Here is a 26,431-nt window from a genome sequence, read left to right as displayed (position 1 = left end):
CTGGGCCACAACATTATAAATTTTTACTTCGCGCGGAAGAATGCATGCTTGTTACTTTATAGTATTTCTATCAAAGACTAGAAAACTTTTGCAAAACTCAGTATTGCAAATTAGAAAACTAAAGGGTTTTTTTTCTATCACTGTCAATCATTTAGTTTAAATAAAAATAAGATGGAGGAGGAGGAGGAAGAGGAGGAGGAGCAGTAGAGGTGTGGGCATATCCAGGAAGCCATACCATGAGCAAACTTCTTCCTTTATTGAACAAATTTGGTAGATGAATGAATGGTCCTTAAGCTGCTTGGAGTGAATGAAATAAAGAGTGACTATATCAGCAAAGCTGTTGGAAAACAAGACATTTCATTGCTGCAGTACGTAATATTCTTTTGGTAAGGAAAATATAAAAGACAGCTTCCTTGAAAGTGTATTAAATCCTGCCTCAATGTTCTGAATCTATATATAGTTCTGCCTTTTATATAGTTCTTCGCTAAGTGGTAGATTTCTTAAAACACTATGTGATGTTTCTGTTTTATGTTTTGATGCTGACATTGCTTCATTTTACAATAAAAAGGTTGACCTGCAGCCAGAGTAAATTGCTTCAAGTCTTGCAAGAAGGTGAATGGAGAAATAAAATCTAAATAACTTGAGATATCTCACCACTACATTTTATTGTAGATAGAGAAAATATGGCATGTTCCAGGTTTTCTTTGAAATAACTAGAGTACCCATGGAAGTGTCTTTGAAATGTCATTGATGTGACTTTGTGGGGGTTGTTTTGAGTCAGGTTCTCACTATGTAGTTGAGACTGACCTGGAGCTCACTATGTAGCCCAGGCTGGTCTCGAACTCACAGTGATCCTCCTGCCTCAACCTCCCGAGTGCTGGGATTACAGGTGTGCACCACCACGCCGAGCTGGTGTGACTTTTAATGTATAGTCTTGGTTGTTGTTTCTTTTATTAAAATAGTTATACCATCCCATTTTGTCACTGGTGAGTTTTGTATCAGGGACTATCCTTGGCTTTGAGGCTCCACTACTTAAAAGACGTGATTTGCCATCAAAAGGCTGGCAATCAAAGGACGTAGAAGTAATGGCAGGACATAAGGAACTATCATACCCTACAACACTGGGGATTATGATAACAAAGAACCATAGGATGTATTATAAAACACTGTGCACATTTAATACATAGTAATGTGCTTTTAAAAGACCTATCTTTCGGGCTGCAAAAGAAACATTACTTTTTCCAGGAAAACATCTCTAACCTCTCAAAGCATTAATTAACCTGTAAGGCATTATCATACTATATTAGAATCCTCTGGTAGAATCCTATTATATTTACAATTATACTTGCATACATATTTATATTAAATATTCTGAGACCATATTGATTAGACAGTATGATTAGGTCACTTAAATAAAGATTGTCATGAATTAAAATAGGTCCCAGATACTAACAATAAAAAAAACCAATCCACATACAGATACCGAAGAATGTGACTTACTCATTTGTTGCACTTTTTCTTTTTAACATAAAGTTAGAACTTTAGGTTCTAACACAAGGACTGCAGAAGTGACATTTCAATTCCATAAGAGCATTAAACAAAAGCACTTCTCTCTATGAAGCTGTTGTCATCTGCTTGGAAAGGTAAGGTCTTTGTTAGAGAAGGTTTGAGAGGAGAAGGCAAGCGAGCGAGAATTAGAAAGGAGAAGAGGACCATTCTATACAGTGTCTAAAACTATGAAGGTCCCTCTTCTTCCCCACCTTCACAAATGCATACACACAAGCCTACACTTAGATACACATAACAATATCCCAGTTTCCTTTATTGAAGGAGAAGGTATAAACTAGTCCTGATAAATCTGTTACTGTGGCAACAGCAACCCCAGATGCTTTGTTTGAACTCAACAGAAAAATCCTTGCAACTTCTCCCTCATCCTCTTTACTAAAAACATGTCCTGAGCACTAATGGATCATAAAAAGCACCCTTTGATTGCTACAGGGTTGCACAGTGTGGAGACAGCTATTTGGTTTTGTCCTTTCAAGGTTATTATTTCAATAAGAATGTCAAGACCAGCAGAGACATCAATTTACACAAATGCATCAATTAAGGGAACAAATTCTTAAAAACGTTGAAATGTAGTTTCCTATATAATGGACACAGATGTTAGCTGCAGGCTTGATAGATTTGTTATACACACATAATTGTTAATGTAGGGGTGGGTGTGTGTGTCTATTTAAACATATAGACATTGATATTTCTGTCAATTTATTAATATAATTGAAAAAATTATCTTTGCTCACCCCTCAACCAAAAAAATATATGAGCATATTACATAGGCTAAAATTTTAGAATTTTAGAGCTAAAAGAGAATTGTACCAAGGATCTTCTAGTCTAGTGTCGCCCAAATTTTGATACAAGTAACATTACAAGGTATGCTTTTAGTTCTTATATGAATGTTTTAATTCAGTAAATAAATGTTTGTTTTTATCAATACATTATATTTATGGCAAAAATACTTTAAAATGGCTTGGTTGAAAAGTATTAAACAGAAATATAGGTGAATAACAATTATGGCAAACACAAGGCAAAATGCACACAAGTAATGGTTAGGAAATACTGATCATGTCCAGTGTGGTCCTTTGCAGAGTAGACTGGGGGTAAGAGAGTCCCAAAATTCTAGAGCTTTTAGACCTCCTGGCTTTTAGTGTGGAGCTTTATTGACCTCTCCTGCTGTTTTCCTTTGTCACTGAGTCAGAATTCACAACTTCATTTTTGAGAGTGGATCTGTTTTCTGTTCCCTACCACTTCCCAGCAATAGGATTATCTGCTGTTTTTCTCCCAGAAGCCTCACAGCTATTATGTATGTATGAGACAAGGTGAGGTCTGGAGAAAGAAAGCACATCAGTCATCTGAACAAGGTCAAGTTAACATAAAAATAATTAAGGGTAAAGACTGGCTCTCAACTCAAAGGCATAAAGGAAGATTCTGAGGCATAGCAGCAATGGGTGTTGCAATTGCAGGAACAAGTTGGTATTCATAGGGTTGTGTGAGAACAAACAAGAGAAGTTTAGAAACCCAGGGCAGCCTTCTACACAAGCTTCAGTACTCAGAACAGGTGGCACTGGTCTAGACCACACCATCCTTCACTTGCAAATCAGCTTGCAGGAAGGGATCTGCACAGCTGAACCATAGCAGCAGCCTCCTGCTGAGTGGAAGGAAAACTGGCTGAAGGATGCAGTCTGAAGCTAAAACAACAAGATTGCCAAGGTGAGCACAGCACACGCGCACACGCGCACGCACACACACACACACACACACATGAAATGACACTTGCCGCATTATATTGGATTCAGAAAAAGAAATTCTTTCTCCCTGCTCTGGCCTTCAAGAATTACTGTAGCATTCTTTGTTGTCAAAGACTGAAAAGCTAGAAAGATGAGTTGTGTGGAGAGTCGTGCTCCAGTTTCACAAGGCACAGCAGAGGGGTAAACTTCACACTAAGAGACAAGAAATTCATGACAGGCAGTCAGTTTCATTAAGGTTCAGCTCCAAAACACAGATAAAAATACACTCTAAGTCTTTCTAGACAATAAAATTATTGTCTTTTTAGCTCTTCATAAGAGAACATCAATTCTTCAAAGTGAGAAAAATATGAGAATTTATATGTAAAATTTTCCACTTGAAATATGCATTCTTTGTCAAAATTTTCTTAAGGAAAGCAGGAAATCCAGAAGTAATCTCTTTTAAATGATTTAATTCTACAAAACTTTAAAACTTTTTTTTTTCCAAAATTGAAAGATAAAAGTTAGACTTGAAGAAATACAATCTACTTGTAAGATTTAGGAAAGACAAAGATAGGAATTGTCAGTTTACAAATGGTTTCTTCAAAATGATTAGAAACATGAACAATATAAAGTGGGTAAAATATTTGAGGAAGAAGCACAAAAACTGAAATGCAAAACATCAATAAATATACAAAAAGATTCAGAATAGTTGGTAAAATACTAAAGACACCAGTTTTTAGAAGTCATACTTTTCCCTCTTCAAAATTTGAATAATATCTCAGATAACAGGGAAGAATGAAAATAAGTCTATTTACACATTTTTAAAGTCACAATTTTCAATAATTTTAAATAGCCTCCTCAGTACTAATTAAAAATTACAGTACAGATACTTTTAGCCAATCTTACCTGAGAATTTATAAATTTATATTTACATACATTGTTTATGTATAAACCTCTCCATATTAATATATATTAATACCTCCATATTAATGTATATTATGCATATACATGTTTCTCTTTTCTTATTTCAGAAAGACTATTTATGCCTGTAAATGTTTCCAAAAGCAATATTTTATTAGCAAAAGAGTGCTGGAATTATGCAAATCTCCTTCAATATGAGAATGATTAACCATATTATAGTAACTCTTAATATGGAATACAACAAAATCATATTTTTAAATGAGCTATATTTCTAGTGTTGACAATGTATTCATAAAATAAGCACAAGTGAAAAAGTTTCGGAATAACAAATTTTGACGCTATTTTATAATACAATTATATGTGAATATGACGGGTATAGTGTTGCATAAAGAAGTTAAAATGAGTAAAATTACAAGTATTACCTTTTTTTTTAAATGATCACATTGAATAGAAAAGAACTGGCGCTTAAAAGAAAATGCTATCCATTTTAATCTAAATATCTCTGCGATGCTCAAATTATTACATCAAGCATACATCAGTGTAAATAATTAAGTTAAATAATGAATATTTAAATAAATGGGCTGTAATGCTGACTTGTGAATCTCCAAAGCCCCTAAAGGAACCAATTCAGCCTTTAAAATAATAACTGTGAAGTTCGGCGTGGTGAAGTTGGGGGCTCCCGGCCTTCCAGTATTGCGTAAGGTCTGTGGGGGACGAGCTGTCAGCTGAGGAGGGAGTGTAACCGCCTTAGGGAGGAAGAGAAGTGGGCTGTGTAAAGGTTCTGAGGATGAGTACAGATGAGCAAAGCTGAAGGACAGTTTTCTAGGCAGAAGTGGAGTAGGCAGCGAGTTCTATTTTCATGCTTCATTCACAAGAAATAGCATCATCGGGATTGAAAAAAAAAATGCAGACACCCTTCACCCTTCAGAATATAGCAGAAGGAGCAGAGGATGCCATCTGCCTCTTGCACTCTTGATGGAAACTTATTTCCTAAGGTCTTAGCAAGTTTGGATTTCTACTTGAAACGCTCCGTTTCTAGAAATAACTGATCATGGTATCTGTATACTGAACCTGATAAAGCCCGGGTAAGTTACAAACAGCAATGGCAGAGTCCACCTGAAGGGGGAGGGTCCTTCTGCGTATCCCACTGGGGCACTGGCCAGACTCAGCAATGTCTAAGACATGACATTCCTTTGAAAATAGCAGTGGAGAGCAGGGTGTGCTGGGAAAGGAGGAGGGGCCACTGATGAAGAGCCTCATAGCACCAAGTACTCAATGGAGACAATTTCATTGAATACTCAGAAAAACATTAGAATGCGTGTTGCTACACTTCTGTTTTCTAGATGATAAGCTTAGAGAAGGAATGGTCTTACCCTTTTGGCAATGACCCAGTATAAACTGAAACAAGTCTTTAAAAAATCGAACTCACTGCACAAGGCCTATTTAGGGAAGAGAACACTACCGCCGGTGCTTTTCCAGTGCAAAGCCTAATTCAGCCCGTTCTTGAACCTGGAGGAAAGAAATGCTGCCAGGCTGGATGACTGCAGCCTTGATGCCGTGTGCCCACCCATTTGTGAGATGTATTATTGCCTCGGTCTGATCAGGAATTGCTTAGAATTTGACAATATGGATTCGCTCCGTGCTCTGTTCAGCACTGTTCCAGCAATCTCAGCTACAGTTTACCTCGCCTGCAAAGGGACGTGATAAACGTGCACAAGGCCACCCATTGGACACTGTCTTTTAATCACACATCGTCTTTGCAGGCGACCTCTGAACTGCATGGGCTTTTCCTCTGCAGCACAGGTGTGAAATTACGTTGATGACATCTTCCCCCAGAGTGACTCATTTGGCATACCCTTTAATCCATACAAATACTGAAAAAAGCTCACAGAAAATAGATGGGCCACTGCCCCAAACAGAGGTGTAAGACTTTTATTAACTGTTTGAAGTCATATGGTAAACGAAAACTTGACCTTGTCAAGAAATAGTAAAAGTCCAGTATCTTTTAGCCTTTTGGGGTTGCCTAAAGGCAACATACAAACTTTTGTGTTTGTGTTGCAAACTGGGGCACTTTGAATAGGGCCCTCTCTAACAAAGGGCTTTAGAGTCTTTTCAACCTGAAAAAGAGCAAGTACTACCCTGAGTAACCCTCAGAGGTTCCGTCACTGCAGACTTGAGCAACCCCCTTTCATGTGTTGAGGAGTCTCTGGACCACCTGTACTATACGAGCCATAAACTGTCTATGGATTTCTGGCCCTCTTCCTAGACCCTGTGCTGCTTGGCATTATATGACAATTGCTTGGAAACGGAAGCTATTCAAGGCCCTAAACCCATAATTCTTCAGAAGTAGCTAGGTCACGGGAGCAGTTCTCCTTGCTACAGGATGGAGCCGAACCTGAACATGGATGTAACCACCTACATCTTTGATCCTTTTCCAGAAGCCATGGTGCTGAAAGAAGTCATCCCATGTTGCATCCTTTGAAAACGTAGGCAGCCCCTTGAGATCAGCTGAGCGAACAGCAGAGGGACAGCATGTACTGCATGGCAGTAATGCCTTTGCCGTGGGTGATGGAACTTGTGGAGAGCTGCTGCTTCCTGTCACTTAACCAGGGCTTCCCTAAAGGAAAACTCAGCGCAGTGTGCTGAGCTTCAGGCAGTCAAGCAAGCGCTGGGGGCACTGGCTAGTAATTGGCTCCAATATCGCTTTTTATAAACTCTTAGAACATTTTAGTGATCAGGTCATTCCCACTGGGACTGCAATTTTATAATTATTGGCCATTCGAGGTTGTCTCTTAGCTCAGCTGAGTGTGTGTGTATGTGTGTGTGTGTGTGTGTGTGTGTGTGTGTGTGTGTATGCTATTCTGGATACTTTCTATTCCCATGTTTCAAGTTCATTAATATATCCTTCTACCTTATTAAGTGTTCCCTTCTTCTCACATGCACACGGGGTAGGTAGCTCATCTCAGTAATTTTATTTTCCATCTTCTAAGATTTGAAGAGTTATATATTTATATGAAGGCTCCCAATAAATACTGATGATCAGTTGAAAATATTTTGTTAAAACACACCAATGTTCTGTGTGCTACTTTCACTCAATAGCTAAAGAAGAAACAGGCTTCAAAATCAGACAAAGCTAGAGCCTAAAACTAGATGGAGAACTCAGTAACTATTTCTTGAGCAAAGAGTTTAATTTATTTCTTGAACAAAATTTGTCTGTGTTCTCTACAGTAGTGTTGGGACAATACCAAAGGTTGTTTTAATGTTGCACAACAGTTCGACACAGCCAAAGTCCACATATGTTATGCCCACTCAACTCCATTGTGCCCCATTTTTTTTAAAGAACTTTATAATCACTGGACAAGTCTAAAGTTTTTTTAAAAAGAATGAAGAAATTTGCTGGAAGATAGAAAAGGCTCTAAATACCAGTGCCCTCAAGCAGTCTTGAGATAAATAAATCACTTGTCTCCAAGTGGAAGAAAGTGTCACTCTTGACTTGTTGCCATCTTGAAGTCAAGACATTGACAGTCTTGCACCCTGAAGAGAAAGATGTGTCTGGAAGACCATGATCAATTAGATGTCATGGCAATACTGGATGATGAGAATGGAACACCCTGCTTTCAAGATTTTCTCTGTTATCAGTGACACTGTGATGTTGAAATGATGCTTATTTTGAAAGCATGGATTCTGATACACCTGAACTCACCTCTTCATGTCTTATCTTGGGCCTTTCTGTCCTCTGATAGGTGAAACACTGTCAGCTCAGAAATAAACCCCTTAATGAGATGACTGAAGAATCCAGCCCAGCATGAATATTTTATCCCAGACAATCCGCAAGGCATTGTTACTTTATCATTGATGGCCAAAGGATGTTATGTCAGGAAACAATGTCTTCTGGCTTTCCTATTACCACAGTTACTTGGGAAATGCAACTCTCAAAATGCTGTCAGGAAAAGAGTAGTAAAAAAGGACAAAGAAAGAGCGGAGTGAGAAGGAGGCTTGAAAGGAAGGTGGAGAAACCTATTTTACAGAATGAAATCCAGAGACTCCTTGTGAATAGATCAGGAAAAGCGGAGGCAGATGAAAAGACATAGCCGTCTGTTTACCCGCTCCATACATCTACCTACTGACTAGCTGCTTGATTTATCAATATTGCCAATGCTACTAAAAACTTCCTTTGTCTACAAATGCTATCTATCTAAACACATAACATCCCAAACCTAATTTCCTTAAGACTTCATTCTATAAATGTTACTGGTGCCAGCATATTAATCCTAATAATTAGATGACATTGATTCCACATAAGTATCTAAATTTAATAGAACACCTGGTTGATGTCTTTAGCTTGAGAGTGTATGAAGATGAGAAAAGGGATTTATTGAAAATGACAGAAGTCGCGATTTGTCATGTGAATACATCAGAAATATATAGTCTGAAGTGAACACTGAATCTTCTCTCTCACTGTACACTGCAGCACTGATCATTCTTAAGCAGTATGGTGTCTAATGAAATAGTTCTGATCAAATTTCCAGTGGTCCTAGGAAGTCTCTTATGAGTTACAGTGCTCTGACTCGTTTCATTTGTCCCCAGGATTTTTTTTTTTCTCAGTACTGAGCTACACATCAGCCCCTCTTCCCTTTCCTTGAGACAGGGTCTCTCTAACTTGCCTAACCTGAGCTCAAACTTGTGATTCTCCTGCCTCAGCTACCAAAAACGCTAGGATTACAGGCATGCACCACCATGCCCAGCTTCAAGGGTTATTTTAATCATCAGTTAATATGTTCCATCAAAACATAGTCCTTAAGGATTATGAATTTGAATCAAATGATTCCCAAAGGAAGTTTTCTTTCTTTCCTATATAATCATTGTTAGCTAGGGCTTTGTGATATTGCTGATCTATATTTCTACAACCTGAGTGTCACCAGATGGCATTCAAAGAGTTTCCCTGAAGGAGAAATGGGTAAATCTGACTCACCCGATCCAGGAGGAAGGTTGTGAGTTTATCGGCTTTCATCACAGATGAAATATTTTAAGGATGCATCAACAGGAGGCATAAAGAGGTTTATTAGGCAGAATTTTAAAAGTATTTAGTCAGAGGAATTGAGTGTAGCCCCTCAAGAGGAAGAAAGGCACACTGTGGACTAGAACTGGGTATATTTATGAAGACTTGTGTGTGCTAATGTCATCTGCTTATGGGTCCTTGCTTTAGTAGAAATAGAACTTAAAACTAAAGCACGAATTTATAAGGGAAAAGTTGCAGGAGGAAAGTTACAGGAAGATAGGAAATGACTCCAGGTTAGGTAGCTGGAGGGAGGACACAGTGGTACAGGAATTCAGACCTACCCACAGAGGCAGGAGGCCAGCCTGCAAGGATTGACTGGTGTGCTGGGGTCCTGATGGTCATTATTTCAGCCTCAGTGCCACAGTTCTGTTTCTTTATGGCTGAAGAATCTTTACAGAGTTGTGGCTGAAAGGCAATCCCAGGAAGGATTGTCTGTCTGTGGTGGTCTCAGTCGTGTGGGGCTCCACCTTTCCTGGAATCCAGGTGTGACAATCAGTGCTTAGATTTGTTGCCAGATACACAATTTTATATATATATATATATATATATATATTTGACTATACCGAATTGGCTTTTAGTGGCCACTCACAGAGCCAGGTGCAGACGAATGCAAAAGGTCTATCTCTGTGCTAGAGATCCAAAGGATCCTTTGGAGAGCCTGGGTGTCAGTGTAGTGTCCAACGTGAGTCCACGTCAGGAGGCTGAAGGATCTGTGACAGATGCCAGGGGATGACATCCAAGGTGAAGGTCCAGACTGCAGCTCCTCCAGAGAAAAACAATGGAGCCTTCCTTCTTTGTTTCCTCTTTGTAGGGTTCGGGTGACAAGCCACTCTACGGTGGGTCTTCCATCTTCAGTGAGTCCCTTCAGCCACACTCAGAACTATGCTTAGTTTCTGACTCAAGTCGATCTTCAATTAACTATCACATCAGGTGGTCACAGATTTAGGACAATGGTTGGAGGCTTCTAAGTATCACTGACTCTTATCTTCGTGTCCTCTGCCTCGAACAGTGGTAGTAATATCATGCATATCCAGGGCAAATCAATGCTGTCCAAGCAGCTTTTAGACACTCTCTTATGATCAAGTCATCCCTATGTGGAGCTAAGACGAGGTTTGACCCAAAATTTATAATAACAAAAGATTCAAAATGAAGATCAAGTTTTGTTCTGCTATCAATTATCCATTGGATATCTATAGGCCCAAGTGAAGAGAATGCTTTCTAGTAAAACTGGCTTTTAAGTCCCTGACTGATCTAGAAGAAAACACAAATCATTCTGCCTGTTGCCCATCTCTATGGTAATCTCTGACTGGGTCATGACTGTGTCACTAAAATGAATTATCAAGAATGTGTATTCTAGTATCTGTGGGGTTTTCCTATTTGGTGGGCTCTATTAAAATGCAAACCACCTACATGTATTTGAAGTTGAGATATGCTGTCCTCTGAAGAGTGAGCCTCAGGAAGGCTGCGTAGCAGGGAGGGTCATCTACAGGCAAAAGGCCCAGGCCCGGAGCCCAGTTTACAGGCTTATTGTCTTTAAGGGCCTTAGAAATTTTTCTTGAAGGGGGGCAGAGCTTGATACTTGGAAGTTGAAAATTTTCTTTAAAAGTACAAACCAATTACAATTTTCCTTATCTCCTTTCTACTTAACTTCATTTTTTAAAATCCTACTTCATGACCACTGAAAGTAGAACATTTTTCTGGGACAATTTCCCTCTAAATGATGAAGGTTTTCTTAGGACACAAGAAGAGAGAGATAAAAGGAGAATGGGTTGCTTTTTTTTCTTCAATTTTTATTGATTGATTGGGTGGCTGGTTGGTTGGTTGGTTTTGGAATAATTTGTGAGAAAAATCACTTTGCCAATAAATGAAACTGAATGTGGACTTCCTATTTTATAGAGTCCTGACACTTCCTCTGGAGCTTTAAAAAGCCTCCCTGGAGAAACATTCTAAGGAAGAAACTGACAAATCACTTCATAATCATTGTCATGAGAAACACACATGTTCCACTGCTAGACTCTGAGAATAATGTAAGAAATGCGAATTAATTTGGTCAGCCTTAGAGGAGCTTACGTTCATCCATTCCATGAATTCACTCAAAAGTGTCTCACAAAAGTGAAACAAGCCACACAAATGAAAACACTGTCTATGTGAAACAAAAAATAGGGTACTAAAGTAGAACATTAGCTTTCTTATTGGTAAATTTACTTTCAAAAACACATGTACGCATCAAGTAAGTGACATCAATACTGTATAAGGACTAAGAGACTTCTGAGGCAAGAAAGGTCATAGGAAACCAGATGAGTCAAAGAAAAGGATTCTTTATAAAGATGTTATTTCAGCAGGCATATCAAGATTTAATTTGTCATAATTTTCGTGGCATCTGCCCTTTCCAGTTTAAACCTCCTCAAGCAAACTTCTCTCACCCTGGCATATCCTTGCCCTCTACATTCCTCTATTTTTACTTCCCCAAGCCACAAGTCCTGATCACCAGGAATGCTATTCATAGAACTATAGTTCCTGAAGAGATCTTTTAAATATGTATGAGATAAACAATCTGTTCTTTGCATCGAAACAGAAATAGGGCCCAGAGGCTGGTTCCCTGTTTCCTCCTCACAGGCACACAGACAAAAATCACAAAAATCGTGACATGGCAAAGGGAACAGTTCCATTCTCAATCTGTCATCAAAATAAACAGCACCTGTGATTTACCCTCAGGACCAGCTATGTATTTTTCAGCAATTGTTTAAAATGTTTTAAGAGGAAAGAAGAGCATTAAAATACTGTAAACCATCACCCTCGTCCCACTCACTAACCAAGGCTTACCAGAGAGGTTAAATGGTCAACTGCCCCTAGGCCAGACTATGAATTAGTGGTATCTGCTAGGCCAGATCTCAAGGCCCAGCACTTTTCTTGCCATTCTCAGTCTGACAAGAAAACAAGTAGTACCTGTAATTCACCCTCAGAACCAGTTTAGTATTTTTCCACAGTGTTAAAATTTTTAAGAAGTGGACAGAAGAACTTCAACAAATCATGAGGCCCTTTAGGCACAGGGACTCTGAATGCAGAGTTGCATATCCATGGCATTTTTAATCCTAAAGATAGAAACCAAAGGCGAATAACAAGAAAAATGATCAAATACAGGAGAAGTCACTTCCAGTTTCAGCATTTTCTACATGTTTTCCATCTAGAACATTCAGACATTACGTCCTCAGAGAGAAATCTGACGGTTTTATTATAGTACAGTCCCTGAGAGTTGAATAGATTTGAATTTTTACCCTTCAGCAAAAAAAGGAAAGAAAGAAAGAAAAGGAAACAGGAAGAAAGAAAGGAAGGGAGAGAGGGAGGGAGGGAGGGAGGGCCAGAAAGAAAGAAAGAAAGAAAGAAAGAAAGAAAGAAAGAAAGAAAGAAAGAAAGAAAGAGAAAAGGAAACAGGAAGAAAGAAAGGAAGGGAGAGAGGGAGGGAGGGAGGGAGGGCCAGAAAGAAAGAAAGAAAGAAAGAAAGAAAGAAAGAAAGAAAGAAAGAAAGAAAGAAAGAAAGAAAGAAAGAAAAAAGGAAAGGAAAAAATTGTCTATCAGTTATCAATAGTCTGCCTCCTTTGCTCCTACTAAAGTTTGCTGTTTTAGACATAATTCTGGGCACCTTTATATGAACTGAGGTCCTGATGTCAGAGGGAAGGTAAAATATTATAGCAGCCAGGGGAAAAGAGCCTGATTTTTAGGAGAAGCAGATGGGCAATCAAAGGGATTGGAGAGTTCTCTTTCTCTTACTGCAGCTTTCTGAAGTGTTTCTCCTAATGCCGTGAGTAAACTAAACCTTAGGGAATTTGTTTGATGCAGGTCAGCAAAGTTCTGCCTTTCACCAAGTTTTCCTACGCTCCCATCCTCATCAGGCTTCAGAGTTGCCAACAGAACAGAGAATTTCCAACACCTTCAAACAGCAGAAGGGCCATTTGAAAGCTACTGAAGAAGTACAGCTGGGAAAGTGAGCACGCTATGGTTTGCTTATTTTATTGTATCCAATATGAGGCCAAAATCTTAGTATATGTGCTGTCAAAGAGAGCACTACGAAGCCAAAATCTATGACACTGCCACTCTAAAATGAAGGTGATTCACATGAAAAAGAGGGTTTTTTTAAATCTTTTTCCATCCGTAAAACCACCAAAAATTACTTGAATTTTGTATTTTTAAATAGATATAGGATACAGGAAAAGAACAGAAATAAATATGATTGTTATCCGAAATAATCACAAAAGACCCAATTCATATCCTCAGGAAGCAGCATTTCCCAACAGTTAATTCATGATACTCTGAGGCTATTTAGTTTATTTCTGATCGTATTTGTCTAAAAACAAAAGGCTTAAGATTTCCTTAAGGTAACTGTGTATGCTGTCATCCTCAAATAAAACTTAGTGGGGCCTGGAAAACAGTGAATAGCCAAAAATGTTTCTTGTAGAAACACTCCGTTAGAAGCACTTCTACACTGGTACACGTGACCCTACATGAAAGAGGCAGAGTGCACCCTAACCCACAAAAGAAGCTAAAGTATCCCCAAATTTTCTTAGAAGAAAGAAAGTATCAGTTTGGCATTTTAAAAGGTAGATAATCCACATATGAAAAACAGGCTATAAAAATGTCCCTTATGTGTTCATTAATGCTATGTATGCCTTAACACTTAAAATCAAAAGATCTCCTCCTAGATTCAACTTATGAGAATCACAAAATCATAAGCAGGATCAGATGTTCATATCTTTGGTAGGGGACTAGATGGATTGTGTCACAGTTTTGAGGAAGGAGTTAGAGCCTACTAAATAGGGTGTTTTTGTTTGTTTGTTTGTTTTTGGTCTATTACAAAAAGCACAATGACACCCTGTATTGTGACCAAGACCTCTAAATTTTCTCTGGATAGTAAGCTCTGAAATAGACTTTCTTGATTTTTCTATCTAATGAATAGGCATTTACTAGTGGAGACAGATAACAAAAAATATACAACTATATAGAATACCTAGATTGGTCGTGACAAACACACGTGTTACTATGTTTTTCTTTTAAGACAAAAGACGTCAATATAAAGTTGTTTTTTCTAAACTAAAACTTCAGTGTTCGGGTTTAATTGCAGTGTTGGCACTTTGAGACGAATACGTGGGTATGGGGTTATATTTTGGCACTTGATCTCTAAAAGGTTCCCCATCACTAACTTTGACCATAAAGCTAATTGTGTGTTCACTCTTTGATTCATCAAAGGCAGCACTGTTGAGACAAAGCAAAAAGCACTCCTGCCTCCCCCAACACAGACTCCTATAATCAGTGCCAGCCAGAAACTGAACACAAGTCTCTCCCCTGATCAGGCAAGATATTTGAAGAAGACATCTTTTTATATCCAAATTGAGACTGCTACCCTTCAGTAAAAATGGAGCATGAAAGAGAACATGAATTTGGGGGTTGAAAGAATCGGGGGTGGAGAGGCCTTCCAAGTTACATAACCTTTCTACAAGTAAAACACCAAATACAGCAAATGACAGAGAAAACCCATATTTGGTTTTAATCCTGTGTCTAAAGATTTTGTTGTTGTTTTTCTTTGGATTTATTGTCACTGCTGATATGGTTTTTATGTTCTCCATTTGTTCAGAGTAACACGAGCAGCCACAGGGGAGTAAGAAAAGACCCCAAATCAGCTTAGCAAAACCAAAGCAGATAAATGATTGATAGAAACCGGAAATTAGCCTGGAAAGTGTGTGTGCCTCAAACTGTCCTCAAGCTATAAATTGGAGAAAATTCAGTCAATATCAAAGGAGCAGTGAGGGGAGAGAGAATACCCACACAACCTGAAAGAGGGTCGAGACAACTACCCTGCTTGAGAATGAATATTTTCAATTCCATGATTCTTTGAAAGTATCATTAATAAAACATTTGAAAGGACCAATAAATAAGGGGCCTGCTTGGAAGATAGAACATTTGTAACGACTGCAACTTCCACTGTTAACTGCCACTTACCTGAAAAGATCTACGACTATTTTATTTGCGGATGCCCTGAATGCATTTCTCTCCTAAAATTACTAATGCAGTGGGAAACCACTTGTCTCTCTGACTTGCCTTCTCAACCAAGTTACATTAATTTAAGGATAAATTTTTCCACATATGGTAGCTCTAACACGTCTCACCAGGGAGCATTTCAATTTCTAATTTTATGCAATCTTAAATTTTTTTAAAAAGCACGGCTAAGATATAAATACCGAGAGAACTTCTATGCATCTCTTTGATCTTTACAGGTAATTCGATAAAAGTCAATTCTAATTCTTTGGGCTTCACATATATATATATATATATATATACCAGCCCTTTCCTCACTCCTTCTGATTCTTCTTACCCAAACTCTGTCCGTGGAATCCATGAAAGAACCCCATCACCTGGGATGTCAGTCACAGTAGTTGTAAAATATAAAATAATCATTCCATGTCTTTGTGTTCCATGTCTGTATTCCACGCCATTGCCTCTATTTCCTCAGTGCCCTCCCACAAACTCCATCACCACGCATGCTCTCTTTGACTCTTCCCCGCTTCTCTCCAACCCAAGCTCACACCAAGCCCCTCGCAAACTATCACCTCCACCATTCCCAGATCCTGCCTCCATGCTTGATCAGTGCACCCTCTCTCCCCGCTTTTTGGAACCAGCTGGAGCCTGCAAATAAATTGTAACCCCAGAAGCAGAACTTGGTGCCCTTCTCTTCCAAGTTTTTCTCCCTGCTGAGTTTCAATCTCTACCAATGATTTTGGAAACACAGACTCCCTCGCCCTGAAGCTTTAGGAGCCCGGTGAAGATCAGGTGCTCTTTCTGAATTCTATACTTGTGCGACCATTTCCACAGGCTAGACTGTGTGATCAGCCAAGAGAAACCTCTATCTGAACATAGAATTGCCATCTCTTGCAGCATATTCCAGAAGGACTGTCAGAAAACCGCTGCATTTCTTCTCCAGATCTGGGCTCCATACTGAAGTACATTTTTCACCCTTGATCCTTGAGGGATTCATAGTTCTTCTCACTCTTACCAAACATAAATTCCACATATTATACCCAAATCCTCCCAAGCTGTAATTGCAAGTCATGTTCCTTTTTTTTCTGATTTGTGTGTGTGTGTGTGTGTGTGTGTGTGTGTGTTTAAATATCCACTGCCTTTTATGGCCATTTTACTTAAAAATACAAAATGAATCTCTGGCAACAGGTTACTAATATGGAAACACATAAAATACTGGAACAGTTACCTCTTTTCTTATAAAGAGTGGGATATCTAGATCAAATTTGGTGAAAAACTACCCATCGTATGGAGTTTGTAGACTTTTTTTTCCTGGTGCCATGGAAATCTGAATATTCCTACATGCCTTTTATAAAGGAAATATTGTTAGAAGTCTACAAATTTCATGAATGTTGATATTAGACTTATGCGCTTTGTTAAGGAAGACACACACTGACTATTCTTGTTGAAGGGAAAATAGCATGAGCTATATTCCTATTCTGGAAGCTTTGTTGCTCTAAAAGGTGACTATAAGTTGCCTGATGACCAAGGAGGAAACATCGTGAGCCACATCCACGGCAAAGGTCTAGTTCAAGGATGGGAAGATAATTAGTTGCTCTGTGGCTGCTCTCAATTCAGCGTACTACCAAATCAGCAAAACTTCAATGTGAAAGGATACAAGCCATTAAAATACATGGAAGCATAGGAAACTTAAGTTTCTTGTTCCTCTGAGAGACCTCAAAGTTTTGTGATCGAAGAGCACATAAAATTTGAAGAACCAAAGGTCATAAGCACTACCCAAGGTCATAGCAGCACTCAAGTGTCTGCCAACTCCCATACAGATAAATTCTTTGTTATACCACAAAGACTTTCTTTATGCTTCACTTGATTTTTGAGTCATACCTGGAATGTCATAATTAGGACAATACTTTTGGCATCCAAAGATATACATACATACATATATATGTATATATATAACATACATTTACATTTATAAATATATATTTATATGGTAATATATTTTAATTATGTATAAAAGCATGCTACAGCTAGTTTCTTTGAAGATAAGCAACAGAAGTGAACTCTGGTAAACTTAAAGAGAAAATGGGTATGTCCTAGAAATCTCTTGGGTAGCTCATATAATTAATGAAATGGCTGGAGAACTGAGTTCTAAGAGTTGGGTATTCAAGACTTCACTAAGACATCTGCTCCGAGTCCCCACACTAGAATGAAGAAGCTCTCAATGTTCTTCTTCATTTTTTATAGTATCACAGGAGGGGGACTAAATTAGCAATGTACGTTACATTTGACTCCTTGGACAGAGACAGGGAGGCCAACTTATAGTTTCATCCTTGAAGCACAATCACTGAGCAATCCTTTCTCAAAAGTTAATTGGAATGCTATTACAAAAAGAGAAAAAGCAGGGCTGGGCTGGGCAACTGAGTTGCCAAACAAACAGAAGGTCCCATTACATAGCCCAATATATCTGTGGAACCTCCTTCCTCATTTTTCTTTCTGCCCGAATGTTCCTTGCATGGTCACTCGGCCCATAGGGAAGTGCTACTCTGCCTAGGACAATCCACAGCATTCTTGCAACAGAGTATTCAGGACATAAGAAAGTGCACAAGTAAACATAGTCATGTTATTTGGCCTGCTCTCATGAACCACGACCTTGAAGTAAACCCACTGGATTACTGCTATCTGTGGTAACAAATTCAGAGCTTGTCAATTTTTAAAAATGTTTTAGCTGGAGAGTTTGAAGAGCCATTCTACTTAGAAATCTTTTCTCCCTCACTAGAGATTCCTCCAAGAGAAACAAAAGGTCTTTAACCTCCAGTACAAATACCTTCTGTTAGCTAGACCTATTTCTCTCTAGGTAGTCTCTGGGAGCTCAAGACAGCATTCTAAATATGTCTAGAGAATCTAAAGGAAGAAAAGCAGAGAGAGGATGGGCAAGAAACTGTGAGGGAGAGTATGCACATATTTTACCCAATTGCAGTGTAATTATTTTTCTTGCACCAAGACAACTACCACAAAAACAAAACATCAGTTGTTTTTGGCCCCTGGAATATGCCATGTGGCTGCTGTGAGTGAGTCTTTTAAGTAAAATTAATGAACCTATCAGTGTTCTAGTGAACAGGCTGAAGATCTGCATGGGGATAAGACAGAATAATTATGGCATTAGAATGAAATCAAATTGAGATTTATACCTCTAACTTTCTATTAAGTAGATAAAGGAATATGCCTCTTCTAAATTCTGATATCCATAAAATTATTTTATTGTGTCCTATTCAATAAGATAATATGTGGGAAGTGATTTGTGCTTAATAACCATCATACCTTTTTTCTGGCTTTGGTATAATTAAAGGAATAATATCTAAAACACATAAAAGTCTCTTCTATACTTCTTTACTCATTAAATGAGCATTTATTGGATATCCACAACATACTGAATAATATTTGTGTTAGTCAGCTTTCCATTGCTGCAATAAAATATCTGATAAAATCAACTTAAAAGATGAAGGATTTATTTTTGTTCACTATTTCAGAGGTTTCAGTCCATGGTCAGCTGGCTCCAAGGTAAAATTATAGTGGTGGAAGACTGTGGCTAAGTAAAACTGCTCGCCTCATGGTAGCCAGGAAATAGAGACAACCAGGATACAGGCGCATAATGTATCCTTCAAAGTTCCAGTGACTGATTTCTTCTAATCAGGCCCCATCTCCTAGAGTTTCCAAGCAGCTAGGGACAACCCCTTTGAGCTTGTGGGAGATAATTAATATCCAAATCAAAACATTCTCTTTATGTGTTCCAAAGGTCCATGTCCATCTCATAATACAAAATGCATTTAGTCCATCTCTAAGAGTCATCAAAGTCTTAAAAGTTTCAGCATTGCTCAAAAGTCTAAAGTATCTCCTGAGACTAAAAGCAAGCTCTAACCTGCAAGCCCCTATAAAAGTAAAAAGCCAGTTATATATTCCCATGATACAATGTTATAGAGTAAACATTCCCATTAAAAAAAAGGAGGAATAAGGGGCTATAAAGGAATTGCATCAAAGCAAGACCAAAAGCCAGCAGGTAAACATTAAATTACATAGTTTGATGTCTGGCATTCAGACAATGTGACATTGAGATGTGAAAACCAAAGCACTGCCCCATGGCCTTGCCAGTTGTAGCAGCTATGGCATCTCTTTTGTTGGCCCTGCTTACCACCTGCATCTTTCCTCAGCAGACATTCCATGTTCATGCAACTCCTTGAAGTCTCCACTGATGCTTTGGTTTGATTCTCACAGCTTCTTATATTGTCCTCTCGGGGGCTGCCTGCAGGGATTCCACATCTGCCGCATATCAAGGGGGCTCCCAGGCTTTCCTCTCAGTAGAAGCCTCCAGGACCCCACAAATTTTGTACATTAAATACCTGTGAAACCATCATCACAGGGATGATGCCAAAGTCTGCTGTCAGACTACTTGAGTAGCCAGGCCTTCTTGAACCATGTTTGCAGTGATTTCTGATTTCCTGGATGACTGAGTATAGCAGAATTGGTCCCAGGGAACCAATTCACTGCACAGCTCTGCTGGAGCAAGGAACCCGGGGCTTCTCTTGTTAAATTAAAAGTTTACACTCTTACCCTCTTGAGTTTGTTATGGATGGAGTCTTGCTGATTCCTGTGATGCCCTCAAGCCTCAAAGCATGTTTCCTATTGTCCCAGAGCAAAGTACCTGGGTTGTTTACAAGAGCACTAATCTCTCCAGCAATCAAAAACTATAAGTATTTCTAACCTTTCCATTTTTCTCTCAATTTCACTGCAAATCTGGATAAAGGCAGCTATCAATATGCATGCCACCACCTGAATGCTGTACTTCCTTGAAATTTTCTCTGCCAGACTAATGAAGTCCATAACCTTTAAATTCCACTTCCCCAAAAGTCTCAGGGCATGAATAAAATGTAGACAACATCTTTGTGTGAATGTAACATGAAAGCCTCCATTCAATATCCAATAATCATAATTCTACCTAAAGCCTCATGAGCATAGATTCCTGTCCCTAATCCTATTCTCTAATCCTAATTCTGGTCTTCTTGACCTGTGATCAGAATCATCCATTAAGCTCTACTTAAAATATCCTAAGATGTCTCTAAGCTGCTTCTCCAAAAGTTTCTACATTCCTCCCACAAACCAGTACCAAGGACTTCTGAACCACATTATCAGGCATAGTCAAAGAAACAACCACATATTTCTATACTAATTTTCTGTGTTGATCACTTTCTCTTCTCATGGCTGGCTCCAAGGCAGAAACATCATGGCAAATGATGTGGCAGACTAAAGCTACTCACTTCATAGCAGCTAGGATGCGGTGGCGGGGGGACAGGGGGGAGAGGAGAGAGAGAGAGAGAGAGAGAGAGAGAGAGAGAGAGAGAGAGAGAGAGAGAGAGTGAGAGAGAGAGAGAGAGAGAACCAGGGCTTGGGGGCTAAAATACATGCTTGAAAGTCACATTCCCTGTGACTCTCTTCCTCATTCAGGCCCTATCTCCTAAAATTTCCACCACCTCCCACAATGGCACCAACTAGAGCCCAAGCCTTCATGCTCTGGGAGGACATTTAAGATCAACACTATAATGCTGGTCTAGATCATGGACATATAATGGAAAACCCTTGAAGCTTACATGGTGGAGGAAAAGTCGGCGATACAAAAATAAACAAGTGAGTAAATTACTAGACCAAATGGTGTTCTGCAGATCATATAGGATGAGAATTAGCTATTTCAGTAGGATAGTTAAAGGTGGCTTCTCTGAAGAGACAAATGTGGGAAAAATAATATGAACAATTTTAAAGTTGACCTAGGATAGATCTGGTTAAAGATCATACAACTAGAATGAACACCAAGTTTAATGGTCCTGAGTTAGGAGTCAGTTTAATATGTTTGAGGAACAATAAAGAGGCCTGTGTGAGAAAGGCCGGAAGAGAGTGAGGTGGGTCGTTAGAAGATACAAAATTAGCTCTGACCAGATTAAGTAGGGTTTTGTAGGCTCTGTTGTACACTCTAGATTTTACTATAATATAATGGAAAGCCACTGGAGAATCTTAAGAAAGTTAGTGATATGATTTTGGGGGGGTACTGGAGATTGAACTCGGGTCCTTAGTGATATGATTTTTTTATTGGAAAGAAACATTCTCATGGCTGTATAGCAAGTAAATTGTTCAAGACAGTTATTTCCTATATTAGGCACGTTTACATTCTAATCTCTGCCTGCAGTCTAGGTTATCCATACATTTCTTCAAATGTATAATGAAATAGAAGATTCTGAGTGTTTTCTAGCCTGTACTAAGCACCATGAACTATTTACCTGAGTTTCTCTGTACACAGTAACTTCTGTCAACAAAATTGAAAGTCACATTCACTTTTTAAAGAAAATACTACATGGAAAAAAGAAGTAAAAGCAATGGAATTGACTTCTACTTGAAATAGTTTTAAAACTGGAGGCCAGATGTCATGGTGTACGCCTGTAATCTCAGTACTCTGATTGCTGAAGCAGGAGAATTACAAGTGCAAGTCCACCCCTGGTGAGATCTTATTTCAAAAGACAAAGGGCTGGAGGTGTAGCTCAGTGTAAAGGCCCCAAGTTCAATCCCAGTAGTGAAAAAAGAAAACTGGGAAAAATATAAATATCTATATTTCCCAGCTTTATTTATATATATATATGTAAATATCACATATATTTCATTCATATACATATGTAAATATCACATATATTTCATTCATATACATATGTAAATATCACATATATTTCATTCACATACATACGTAAATATCACATATATTTCATTCATATATATGTAAATATCACATATATTTCATTCATATATATATATATATATATATATATATATGCCTCATGTGTTAGGTAGCACAATGATAATAATCCTTAATAAAGGGAAACAAATCAAATGAACCCTACAATTACTCCAGCTTTGTACCTGCAAAGTTCCGAACTCTTCAGTCTGGGAGCTGAATTTGGGAATCCAGAAAAGTCAATGTAGCAAGAGTTCTCAGAGAAAATTACCAGGAAGAGAGGAGAGTTAGACAGAAAGAGAGTTCTTGAGATTCATAGAGGTATGGTAAGAACTTATCAGTGCCGCCAAGTAGGGTAACTACTCAAAGCCAGGGAAAGAACTGCTCAAAAGGACTGGAAAAAAAAGAATTATTGACAAATCACATGGAGCCAGGAATAGTTTGTGCTCCCACCTGCAGAGTAAAAATATCTCATAATATAAAAGACAGTGGGCAGAGCATTCAGAAGGATGTTTATTTATCAGTAGTGGAGACAGATTAGTCGTAGCCTAAATTTTAGGCTGCTCTGACTTCACTTTAAAAAGTTTCAAAGAAAGCTGGGTGTGTAGCTCAGTGATAAAAGGCTTCCCTTGCACAGGGCCCTAGGTTTTATATTCAACACTGTGGAAAAAATAGTTTAAAAGCAAGTCTAGAAAGGATACATTTCTATATACATTTCTAACTTATGTATTTTTGAGTAAAGCCAAAGAAAGAGAACTAAAAAGTAAACTAGGAAATATATTTTTTTAACTTTCTGCCTTGTGCTTTTGCCAGGCAGGCCCTGCACTGCTGAGCTATATCTCGGCCCATTAGGAAGTATTTCAAACTGAACAGAAACACTTATAAACACAATACCAAAATCAGTCGGATTCAGTTAACACAATGCTTAGAAGAAAGTTTATGGCACCTAAGGGTTACGCGAGAGTAGAAGATCTAAAATTAATGACCTCAACTTGACTTTAAAGGAGAAAAACAATAATAAAACAAAACGAAAAACGAAAAAAGAAAGACCAAATGAATGCAGGAGAAAGAAAATGAAGATCAGAGTAGAAACCAGTGAAATAAAAAACATGAAAGTAATAGAATTAATAAAATAAAAAGCTGGTTCTTTGAGTTCATAAATAAAAGTGATAAACTTTAGCTGAACTTGTCAGCATAAAAGAGAAAAGATGCACCAAAGAGATATTGTAACTATCTCACAAATTTTAAAATGACGTTTTAATATCATTCTGCACCTTAGCTGGCGGATTGTGGGACCCCAGCCTGGTAGGGCCAGTGCCACGCTCTCCAAGGGACAGTGTCAAGAAAAACGCACTCAACCATCTGAGTTCCACACCTTCTATGAGTGCAAATGTTTTTCGGGTGACTCGTTCACTCTTGTTGTGTCCCTCAGTGTGGACTCAAAGCCCCAGCTGCATTCTTTTCTCTAAATCACAGCGGGGCATAAGGTGAGGTGAATAGCATGAGTCTGGAGCAGAAAGTGAACCTTTCTCCTGTGAGGATGGGCTAGACCAGGGTCATCTTCTGCCTGTCGGGGCCATTCTGGCAGTGCCTGGGTTCCGGACTGGAGCTGTCGCCCACCCACCCCCAACCACCACCCGCTCCACCCCCGTGGCTGCCTCAAGCTCGGCCGGCCTGACTTTCTGCCTTACCGAGCGCCTCGCCACCAGTTTCAGACGTATCTTTCAGACGAAGAGGTTGAAGCTTGCACAAGTTCTCCTGACAAAGTCAACATAAACAACATCATCCTCATTGCTCTCAACATCTGAGAACAATGGGCAAGAAATTCCTTCCCAATGGTGTCAGCAGTGGTGGAAAGGTAGAAAAGCTTGAAGGCCCACGTGTTCTGCAAATTCAAAAACTTGGAAATGTTGCTGCACCGAACTATATCGAAGAATCTCAGGCTGCACCAAGGATGCTGCACTTGCAGATGACGGATGGTCATATAAATTGCACAGCAGTAGAATTTAGTTATATGTCAAAAGTAAGCCTAAACGCACCACCTGGAACTAAAGTCAAGCTGTCAGGCATTGTTGACAAAAAAAAAAAAAAAAAAGGATTCCTGCTCTTAAATGACTGTAACACCTCCGTCCTTGGTGGTGAAGTGGGACGAGTTAGAGAAGTTTATCACAACACAGTTGGAGCAACACTGGAACTGAGGGTGGACCACCTCCTTTTGTGCTTTTCGGACAGAAGTGTGCATCTCATGTTCGAGTAGATAGCAGAGAACTTGATCGAAGAAAGATGCTGCAAGTTACAGTGCCTGTCAAGCCTACAAATGATAATGATGAATTTGAAAAGCAAAGGACAGCTGTAATTGCAGAAGCTGCAAAGAGCAAAGAAACCAAGACCTTTGGAGGAGCAGGGGGTGGTGCCAGAAGTAATCTCAACACGAATGCTGGTGGCAACCGAAATGGAGAAGTTTTACAGGAAGAAAAATCAACCAGATCAGAAGGGGGAACATGAAGGTGTCTACAGAGAACTGGTTAAGACAGCACTGGAGCACAAAACAGAAATGGGCTTCTGTAAGGATGCATCAAGGCAAGCTTTATGGATAATGGCAAGAGCTTAGAAGCAGCAGTAAACAGAAACCTGTTTACAGGTCCACCTCCAAGAGGGAGAGGAAAAGGCAGGGGCCGGGTAAAATCAGAAGATGAAGAAGGCCTAGCAAATGCAAGGCCTCCAGCACCAAGCATAGAGTCTCAAATGGGAAATTTAAGTGTGGAAGAACCTAAGTCACACTCACAGCATCTCCATCGGGGACAGTCCAGAATATAATGAACAAAATGGAGTAAAAGATAATAATCAACCAAGACAACTTTCTCATAATGATACCAGGCAGCCAGGAAATGAAAAACCTCCTTGTTTTCAAAGAGACATCCCAAATTCAAAGTCAATTTTGGATGGCAGTGGATCGCCTAGAAATAGAGTTTCTGAAAGACCGAGTACTTCTTCAGGATCTGAGGTATGGGCTGAGGAGAGAATCAAATGAGACAGACCACATTCTAGGTATGACAGAACTAAAGATACCTCATATCCTCATCATTGTTCTCGGCACAATGATGGTGCTTTTAACAAAAGAGATAATGCTATGCAAAGCAGATGAGGAAAAGGTCCATCCTACGCAGAGGCAAAAGAAAATCCACTTCCTCAAGAATTCATAGACTATAATAATCAAAACATGGAAAAAAAGAGCAAGCCAAACAGGTAATCCTGATCATTTTTATGACAGGAAAACATGAACAACAAATGATGAAGCTTTCAGTGGTGCAAAAATTGAAAAGCATTTTCGTGTAAGTACTGATTGCCAGAATCCTGTCCAGAGTCATGGTTTCATTGGCATTCCAAATGGAGAGAGAGAAATGCCACTGAAAGGGAGAAGAGTAGACCAATGAAGCCAGCAGGAGCTGTCCCAGCTACACCCTATGAAGATAAAATATTTTGCAATAGTGGGCCCAAAGGAAGATCTGGGCCAAGTAAGCCAGAAAAAGTGCTAGAATCATCTGTTCCTACGGAGTACGCAGAAATGTGGAAACCTGGAGATGAATGCTTTGCACTTCATTGGGAAGACAACAAGTTTTACCGAGCAGAGGTAGAAGCTCTCCATTCTTCTGGTGGGACTACAGTTGTTAATTTTATTGATTAGGGAAACTATGAAGAGGTTCTATTAAGCAATATCAAGCGTATTCAGCCAGAGGCATGAGAAGAAGAAAACACCTATAACCAGACTCTTGAGTTCGTAGAGGGGGTGAAGGCCAGCCAGGACGATCTACTCAGCCAAAGTAGCAATTTTACCAACCTCTCCGGGCTCAAAACTAATATAAAACGAGTCTTAGTGAAGAAAGGAGCTGCTGGAAACTCCTGGTCAAAACTTATTGATAGACCTTCTACTTTCCCTTCAGAGTGAAATACGCCCATGGTGGATATTGTTATTTGAAGAAACAGAAAGCAAATTTTTAGGGGGGAAAAAAATTAAATGGAAAAAATGATTTAAATAAACCTTTTACAAGTGAAAGGAAGAATTTTTTCTTCTGCCGTAAATAAAACTATCATGCTACATATAAAAAAGATAGTAGAAATATTACTATGGCTGTAAATGTGATGGATTGGACAAAATGGATAAATTCCTAGAAAGACACAAGTAATTAAAACTCACTCAAGAATAATTAGGTAATCTGTATAATATCACACCAAGTGAAGGCATTGAATTTGTTCTTTAAAAACATGTTGGCAGAAGGGATTCAAGTCCCACATGGTCTCATTGGTAAATTCTACTGAACATTTCAAAAGAAAACAATTCAATGTTACTAAAACTCAGAAAATTCAACACACAGA

The 26,431-nt window shown here is 38.9% G+C and overlaps 1 pseudogene; it reads left to right on the top strand.

Annotated features, from left to right (window-relative positions):
* The first annotated feature begins 23,781 nt into the window (after window positions 1-23,781).
* LOC104859534 lies at window positions 23,782-25,915 on the top strand (annotated as a pseudogene).
* Window positions 25,916-26,431: the final 516 nt, after the last annotated feature.

The sequence above is a fragment of the Fukomys damarensis genome, unplaced genomic scaffold (genome assembly GCF_012274545.1).
Source record: "Fukomys damarensis isolate Sample0158 unplaced genomic scaffold, DMR_v1.0_HiC HiC_scaffold_13, whole genome shotgun sequence".
NCBI lineage: Eukaryota > Metazoa > Chordata > Mammalia > Rodentia > Bathyergidae > Fukomys > Fukomys damarensis.
This window is presented reverse-complemented; position numbering and strand designations above follow the sequence as displayed.